This window comes from Portunus trituberculatus, chromosome 47, assembly GCF_017591435.1.
Source record: "Portunus trituberculatus isolate SZX2019 chromosome 47, ASM1759143v1, whole genome shotgun sequence".
Classification (NCBI taxonomy): Eukaryota; Metazoa; Arthropoda; class Malacostraca; order Decapoda; family Portunidae; genus Portunus; species Portunus trituberculatus.
Window position 1 is genome coordinate 4,699,944 of NC_059301.1, and position 9,890 is coordinate 4,709,833.

The 9,890-nt window shown below is 36.2% G+C and overlaps 1 protein-coding gene across 1 annotated transcript in view; it reads right to left on the minus strand.

Moving 5' to 3' along the window:
* The window catches only part of LOC123520507 (ankyrin repeat domain-containing protein 11-like), a 108,523-nt gene extending 100,398 nt beyond the window's left edge, over window positions 1-8,125 (minus strand). Inside the window, exon 1 of the mRNA XM_045282818.1 lies at window positions 7,843-8,125. The gene's annotated coding sequence lies outside the window, so the exon portion shown is untranslated. The remainder of the gene's footprint in view (window positions 1-7,842) is intronic.
* Window positions 8,126-9,890: the final 1,765 nt, after the last annotated feature.

Here is a 9,890-nt window from a genome sequence, read left to right on the forward strand (position 1 = left end):
TGGGTTTCATTTGGGATGTTGGCTATTATTTTACTGGATTGTGGATTTGCTGGCACTTTTACATTGGTGATGTTGTTAAGGGTGAGCATGCTGTTCAATTCTTTTTCATAACTGCCGGGGGAGACAATATTGGCTAGGTGGGCATGCATCATGCACATGAAGATTTTTGCGTGGGTTTCATTATTGATAGTAGTTGTTGGTGTGGTAGATGGGTTTCAGAGATTTTGTTTTGTTGCCTGACTGTATGCAGTTTGAGCAGATTTTTCGTGCAGAAGTCTTTTGTTTTTAATTACAACTTTTCTTAAGGGGCATTTTGCAGCGAGGGTCCTGTGATCTCCTTCACAGTTTATGTATTTTTTGTTGGGTGAGTTGCAGTCTTTACAGGTGTGGTCCATACTGGAGCATTCGGAGCATATTGTGTGTTCTCTGGGTTTGGTGCATTGATTGGTGAAGTGATCTTCTATTGTATAGCACCTGTAGTTATATTGTATTGTATTGTTATATAGTAAAATATTTCTTGTTTGATGTAGTGACCTGGGATGCTCATAAAAAATAATTTGAGGCCAGTTGATTGTGCTTTTTTAGCTATAGTGGTTTGTCTGGGTCCCATGTTCCACAAAGAGAGAAAGTAGGCAGCAGTGAGCATCAGTAAGTGACAAGGATCAGAGCGAAGAAATTGTCTTGCGGAGCTAGAGACAGACAGAATGTGAAGCATGTGGAAAAGAGCAGCGGAAGCAGCAAGAATGGTGAAACAAGTTTGGTGCCCATGAATCTGAGACAGCACCTGTAGGTGCTTCAATGAACAGACCTAAAGCAATGGTGAATACACACATGGTGTGTGGCAGCCTGTGCAAGATGCTGTGGAGAACAGAAGTAATGCTGGCCTGGAAAAAAAGCCACAGAGGGGAGATATCATAGGTGACTGTGGAACCTTCCTGTTGCTTGAGGAACAGAGGCTGTTGGAGTCTCTGAAAGGTGTCTATTGTGGTACCTGAGGATTGACCTGAGGATGAAATGCATGACAAAGATGTCTCGTCTTTGAGAATAACCAACCGCTGAAAAATGCAGTTGAGAGGGACTTCAATGTGTTTGCCTCATGTGTGTTAGTGCGCTGGGTTCTTAACCTTCTGGGTGGCTGTGATGAGGCTTGTGATGCCCACATCTGGCCTTTTGCATTCTATGGGGATGTCCTAGTGGCTCTGTGCTCTTTATGTGTGTGAACACACGTGACTGTGCCTGGGGTGTGTCTGGATGTGCACAACACTTGATACTATGCTCTGCCTGGTTTGAATATTTGTGCCTGTAGTGTCCTGTGAGACACAATAAAAGTATACTGTCTCTAGCGAAGAAATATTGGGTGCCGCAACAATACCTTCACAGGGATTAAGTACACTGTCATACTTCCTGAAATAATGCCACTGTTTTTAGCAGTCAGAAAATATCATCAAGATTTGCTACACAGCATTACAGAGATTTGTCCAGTAACATCCCAATCTCACACCAGTGGACGAAAGTTGTTTTACTAACTATATCAAGGTTTCAGCATGTGTTATGAATGATTTTTTTTTTTTTAGCATTTCTAACAAATATTGTTACGGTTCTTATAAGTGACCTCTTGGAAAAAGGCTTATGCCTGTGGCTCCAGATCTTCAATTCCATATTTTGGTAGCATGTGGCAAATCTCATGTGCTTTATAATCATAATACAATTCTTGACTTGCCCAGAATAGATCTAGTTTTGCCTCAAATTTCTTTACGGAAGTTCCTGAAACTACCCACTCAGGCAAAAGGTTCCACATGTTTACCAATGTACATGGAAAGGCATATTTCTTTACATTCAATCTAGATCTTGTCTTGAAAAGTCAGTGGATTTCCTCTGCTTACAGTAATTTCATTACATCTCAGTAATCCCTTGCAACATATCTCATCATATTTTCCAGTCAGAACCTTGAAGGTTTCTATCATATTTCCCTATGCCCTTTTGTAAGCTAGTGTTGGTAGTTCCAGTTTCCTGAGTCTTTCTTCATAGTTAAGATCTTTTAATTCTGAAACCATCCTTGTAGCTCTGTGTTGCACATTCTCCACCATTTCAATGTCTTTTATGAGATGAGGATTCCAGACTGAATTTGCTTACTCTAAATGTGGTTTTATCACTGCTTTGAACAAAGTTTTAAAAATCTCAGCATCCAATGCAACAAAAGTTCTCCTAATTAATCCAACTAATTTATTGGCTTTGTTTACTTATTCTGCAAAATCGTAAGCACAACTTCATTTGTCATTAATAATAATAGCCACACCCTTCTCAAAGTCAACCCTATTTAATTTTTTTTCCCACTTGATAGCCTTGGTCTTCAACAGATGGTCTCCCTATCCTCATGTATTTGCATTTATCGGGATGAAAATTTTTGGCAGCTGATTTTTACTCCAAGAATGAACATCTACATCTTACTGTAGCTTCTTACAATCACCTTGCTCCTTGATAGGTCTGAAGATTTTGGTATCATCTGCATAAATGTAAATTTCATTGTCATTTGTTATAATTTCCAGATCATTTCTAAAAGGAACAAACAGCAAAGTCCCGAGAACAGACTCCACTTGTCAATGGCTTCCATCTTGATTTTTCTCCCTTCAATACGACTCTTAGATGTCTGTGTTAAAAAGGCTGCAATCCATTCTTGAAATTGCTTTCCAATACCATGACTATTTGTTTCACTTAACAGTCTTCTATGTGCAACTCTATCAAAAGCCTTTGTGAAGTAACAGTATATCACTTTCACTGCATGTCCCTTGTCAATAATATCAGTCTATTTATTCAGAACTTTCATGAGCTACAACACTGCTGACCGTCCTGAGATAAAACCATACTGTTTCTCACTAAATAAATTATATGTTCCCAATCGTGTCATTATCTCATCCCTTATTATGGCCTCAAAGATCTTACATAGAACACTTGTTAGGCTGATTGTCCAATAATTTCCTGGGTTACACTTATCACCCTTTTTATATATAGGCACAATATGAGCAATAAGTCAGTTATGAGGAAGTTCCTTGTGCTCAAAAAAGTACTGAAACAATTACTTCTAAAGGCACTAATACTTAATAGTAGTTCCATACCTTCCTTTACAATCCTAGGGTGGATTCTATCAGGTCCAGGAGATCTGTGCTTCTTTAGCTGTTCTATGATCCTCTAATTTTTTTCTGATTGATATCCAACTAATTCAATACTGGTACATCCTTCGTCACACAGTCTGGTATCTTTTTTTTTATATATTTTTTTATGTTACTGCCTATAGCGCCTGTAGGCACACTTGAAGAGTGTATAGGAAGCACTGTTCAGCTTCTGCCCATTAGTGCCATAGGCAATTTTATTTATGGTGGCACCCATATTAGAGTGCATCTTGGGTGTAACCACCTAGAACCTGGTTATCATGGTGACATGTAGGTAACTTTAAACCACTCGATAAATGACATAGTTTCAAAGTGGTATGTGGTGGGATCCGAACCTATGTATGGACGTCTGCCCGATCCCATGCTCACCACCTTATCCACTACGCCACCACCTCCCTTGCCTTCCGGCTCTCCTACAAACATCTTTAAGAATTGTTCTGCTAAAATTTTCACCTTCTCCAAATCAGTTTCAGTTTTACCATCTTCATTTGTGCCCTTATATAAATCTAGGATTCCTGGTTCACTTTTAACCTTAGCCTGGACATATTTCCATAACACTTTTAGATTATCCTTGACATTTTTTGCAATCTCCTTTTCTTTTACCTTTACTGTATTTCTTATTTTCTAATTTGATTATTCAGTCTTCTGTACTCCCTCTCAGTCTCTAAGTACACATTTCTGTCAATTATACTCAGATTTCTCTTCAAGGATTTCATTCTTGTCCATAATTTCTGTTTTCTCTTTATCTTTGACCATAGTTTCTTGTTCATATGTAAATTTTCATTTGTTCTCTTCCTGAAATTATTAAAATTTCCTTTTTTTTGTGGGCACACTCTTGTCTGTTACAGCATTAAGTTTTGATTTGAATTTATTCTAGAAATGTACCGATACCAAAATTTTGGCTGATTCTGATACCGATACCGATACCACCTAATTGGGCCGATACTGATACTACTACCGATACCGATACCACCGATACCGATACTACTACTTATAGTGATTACTGCACTGGACACCAGGATGAGTTGGTGGACGGCGAGCGTTATCAGATGGGAGGCTTTGTTTTGGGGGATGCTGTAAGTCCTTCTGAGCACGTTTGTGAAATGGGAGCAATTCTAGAAGCTTTTTGAAGCCATTTGCAAAGGTACATTACTCAGTAATTGGAATGAATATCTTCTCAGTCTTCTGATTCTTGTCAGTTATTTTAAATTCTTACTTCTTACTCCTTTAGAGACCATTTGGTCTTGTGCATTTTCATTATTAATTTTACTGACGATATTTTGGCGATCAAAAGTATTTTTTAAATTATTAAAATTATAAAACAGACAAAATATTAGCAAAAAGAAACTCATTTTGATGTGTATGTTTCTCTTTAATTAAATTGACATCCTTTGATATTAATTCATCTGACATTAGTAGACAAATTCAGAAAAATGAGCTTTCACCTAATCTTTTCAATTAAATAGAAAAAAAGTTTATTTTATTTTAAATTTCTAGTGTATTGCTATGATCTTAAATAATTAATATGCAACAAATTATACACAATGCACATGATTACAAAACAGAATCATTACTTTCTTAGTTATGGAAATTTTACATCCTTAGGTTAACACAAGTAGCTCAAAAATTAAACTTGCATTAAAATTAATATACATATATAATTCGAGCTTCCACCTACTCCAGTATGATATCTTGGAAAAGGCTAGCACTAGCACTGTTAATTATAAATCAAATAAGAATATTCTGTCATTTACAATAATGCAAAATGCCTAACTATATATATATATATATATATATATATATATATATATATATATATATATATATATATATATATATATATATATATATATATATATATATATATATATATATATATATATATATATATATATATATATATATATATATATATATATATATATATATATATATATATATATATATATATATATATATATATATATATATATATATATATATATATATATATATATATATATATATATATATATATATATATATATATATATATATATATATATATATATATATATATATACCAAATCATTTTGTTGGATTCTCAATATCTGAAGTTTGACATTCTTAGATTATAGTTAAAAAACATAAGCTTTTCACCTGTGTGAACTTTTGTTTTTGTGTGGGTGGAGGAGCAGCGTCTGACTGAGAGACAGTGAGAATGCGTGGTGACTCATGACCGACCGTGTGACAGGATACCGGAGTTCAGCCTATACGCGTTTCATACACATCCAATTTAGAGGTTGTGGCTTATTACCACAGAAAACAGTATTCTATGACATATGGTAATCACCACGGAAACTTAATACGCCGTATTATATTAATTTGGTATCATCAATATCTTATATCGAATATATCACTAAGTAGTAAATTCCTTTTAGGTATTGGAAGTATCGGCATACAATAAGCCGATACCGATACCCAAGAAATGGGCTGATACCGCCGATTCCGATACCGATGCATCGGTACATCTCTAATTTATTCCACATTTCTTTAATATTAATAACATTTGATACATAGTTCAGCCAGTCGATATCCAGTTCCTTCCTCAGCAAATCATAATCACCTTTCTCATAAAGTAGACCATTTTACCTGGTTCACCTGGTTGGTCTAAGGCCTTCTGCATGTTACAGGTCACTTGTATAATCTTCCACAACTGACTTGTCATTACTGAAAAATAAATCCAGTACATTGTTCACATTTTTGCCACTTATTCTGCTAAATTCGTCCACATGCTGGGTCAGAAAACAGTCACGCACACTCTCTACAAATCTAGTCCCATACTCACTTATTCCAGAGCAAGTAGTATATTTTTTCCCAGTTTATTTGTAGTAAATTGAAATCTTTCATTATAAACATGCAAGTTGCCTTCATGCCAATGATCTTATGCATGAGATCCAACAACAATTGGTTATTTTCTTCCAAGCTGCTAAGACTCCCGTATATTTGGGCCAAAATAAATTTCTATACATGAAAAGTAATTTCCAAACAGCAATACACACAAATATGTGACAACTCCACTTATTATACTTAATACTATTTTTTACATACATCAGGAGATTTTTGCCTGCAACACCAAATAAATTACTCTCCTCAATCACATATCCCTCTATTTTATATTCCTCTTGATTTCTTTCATATCTGAAGTGTTTTGGTTTAATTTCAGATAATGCAATCATACTTAGTTTAAACATTCATAGTATTCAGTGATAACCTTAATTCCAAAGTCTTATCATTAGTGAATACATCCACATTTGAGAATATAACAATAAATTTACTATTTACATTATTTACATCACCAACACTTGATACACCAGAAATTTGTTTTACTCTTGTGATCTTTGTTTCTCCACCTTGCCAACTCTTCTGTTCCAAGGTGATCTGACCACATGCTTCCCCTTTCTCGTGTCTGTCAGGTTTTTTGCCTTCTCTGACAGTTCCGGATCAAGTTCTCTCTCTCTCTCTCTCTCTCTCTCTCTCTCTCTCTCTCTCTCTCTCTCCCCTAATTAGATCATATGCCAGTCTAAACTTCTTTAAAGTTACAGTCTCACTTAACTCTTTGATATTTCCATTTTTTCATTCCTTACTCCTGAATCAGTCAATGTAGCTAGTACTGGGTGATCTCAGCCTTCTATCTTTTTTCCAAGTCTTATCACTCTCACCATCTTATCCTCATGAATCAAGCATGAATTTATAATGTTCTTTCCAATCTATTTATCATACTTAATCCTTCCCAGAAATATGTTTGAATCACTTGTTTTAAATATAATGTCTTGATAAGGATATGCTAATAAAACCCAGAGCCCAACAGGAGGCATGTAAGTATCAGTTAAGGACTTAGTGGTGCTAGACACAACACAACACTGGAATCCTCACACCCCTGCAGTGAGGCTCCCCACATGACCTGACCTGCTTGCCCTGCAGGAACATGAGTCTAGCCTCACAAAGCAAGATATTAAATAAAGTTTACATTAATTCTTATTCAAATTCTAATTTTCATCAAGAATCACTAATTTTGTGTTTGATGTTAAAGTTAGTAAATTTATATGAAGCTGCCTAAATTCTGAATAAAAAGGGGAATTTGCCTATCAGGTTTGGGAAAGGCATAATAATTCTAGGCACTTATTAGGTGAGCAAACCAGTTGATTTAGTAAATACCAATTAACACAGTTTAGGCAGACTCATTCAGGGAGTGTAGACTGGTAATAAGCAACACGAAGCTTCCTGTTTCAGAACTACCCCTAATAGTACACTGATACACGTGCTGCAGCAGTCACTCATACCGTGTGGCTGATATATTAGGGCCACATTTTGAAACAACCCACAAGAGGGTCATGCTACCCAACCTAAGGTACCTTTTGGGCATCTTAAATTTAAGTCCTAGCCTTTATTTAAGTTTTCTAGAGACCAAAATTACTAGAAACGTCGGTCATTCATGCAATAACACCATGCCCTTTGGAAATGACTAACTAGAGATAAGACTGCCGGATGTCATCCTTCTCGTCTGCTTAATTTTCTATGTCACTACTGTCGCAGCTTTTACCACCTTACCCACAAGTTCTGACCACTGGAAAGCTGAGGACCTACATACGGTTTGAGATTATTCAAGTACGAGATGTAATAACAGGATACTTACTTTCAGTATCATCAAAATTAAAGGAGAGTGATCCAAAGGAAAGACGTAAATCCGTCAACACAACCCTTGCCGCGGCCAGCTTGCCTCACTCAGCTTCTTCTCTATCTAACTCACTTTTTGCTTTCCTCACATATTTTTTGAAAGAAGAGCAGATGTCCAATACCACAATTAATTCACCAAACCACATGTGTCAAATGGAAAATGTATTGAATTCGCGATCCACTTCAAATTATTGATTCTCTGGAGCGTTCGTTTTCCCGCGCAATCAGTCTGTTTTGAGAACTACGTCACGACTGATGACGTCACAGAGGACGAGCGTTCTCCGTATTGACTCTGATAACAACCCTTTTGTTTTTACTATTTTCATTACAGATAATATCGTATTCACATGCTGCTGATAAAACTGCTTTTACAGGAAGAGCCTCTATGGTATCTATGACGCTGTTTGCGAAAGCTTGTGATATTCAATTAAAGCTGACTATTCCTAAAAACGAACGATCTATAGTAGTTATAGTTCTAGCTTGTGGTGGGAAAAATTGTTCTACAATAAAGCTTTTGCAGATGTATTTTAAGAGAGAGAGAGAGAGAGAGAGAGAGAGAGAGAGAGAGAGAGAGAGAGAGAGAGAGAGCAGTTCTTTAAGAATACAACGAGATCTGGCTGATAGCATGGGCAGACAGGTGACAGATGGAGTTTAATTCTAAAAAGTGTCAGGTTATGCATTTAGGTAAAGACAACACAAACTTTAGCTATGAGATGGAGGGATGTTAGTTAGAGGAGGGAAAGGAGTAGTGATAGACAGGACTATGAAATTTTCAAAGCAATGTTTAGAAGCAAGAAATAGGACAAATAGGATCCTGGGTTTTATAAATAGTAATGTTAGTTATAAAAGTAAGGAAGTGGTGCGTAGCTTATATAATTCCTATGTTAGGCCCCATTTAGAGTATTGCATACAGGCCTGGTCACCCCATTATAGGCAGGATATCAACATGTTAGAAGCAGTTCAGAGAAGAGCAACTAGGATGATACCCGCATTAAAGCGCCTGGAGTATAGAGATAGATTAAAGGAATTAAACATGTTTTCATTTGAGAGGAGATGTATAAGAAGGGAAGTACTGATGACGAGGTCGCTGTGCGACTGATACAGGATAACCTGGATGGGCCCTGGTGGCCCTTTGTTATCCTATTATTTATGTTATGTTATATGTTATGTTAAGATGTAATTGCCAATAATTTTATCAAACATATAATTCCCCAGCACTCAATCTATAAAATGCAGTACTTCACGAATTACCTGTGCATCTCAGCTATACCTAGCAGGCTTGTCAAGGTTCGATGGGTTCAAAATCATGCACAAAACTACTAGACTATATATAATTATTTATGCTTATAGCTAATTTTATGTTCATTGTTCTAATCACTATAGACTGAGTCGAAAGACTTTCTTTTTCTTTATGGTACCTACTATACATATTAATAATTCTGTGCCAGAAAAAAAAATATATATATATATATATTTTGTAAAGCTGGCAACATCCATGGTAGACGACTAGACGTCGACGCTGATCTTGACAGTCCAAAGTTCAATGACGTATATGAAATCTTATCTCTTTATTATCTATGTGTACTTGCAGATATGTACTACCTAGAGCAGTATGTACGCATTTGACCTGATATGTCAGAATTATTGTAGCATAATGATTAGGATAGAACAAACCATATATCCTATATTGTAATGTTCCAGTACGTGCATTAATTAATGATTATTGTGGTTGAATACATCTGAGAGTAAGCATTCTTTCATTTTCCACTCTTATGCTGATGATACCACCTTACATCTTTCCACGTCCTTTCAGAGATGTCCAACACTTCACGAAGTCAATAGTGATCTAGTTAATAAGTGTCTTCATCTCATCCACGCCCTAGAAGGTGCTGGTGCCACGGTCCATTTCACCTGGATACCCTCTCATGTGGGTATTCCGCTAAATGAAAAAGCAGACCGCCTTGCTCAGTGTACCCTCCAAGATGGCACAGTGGACCCTGGCACTGA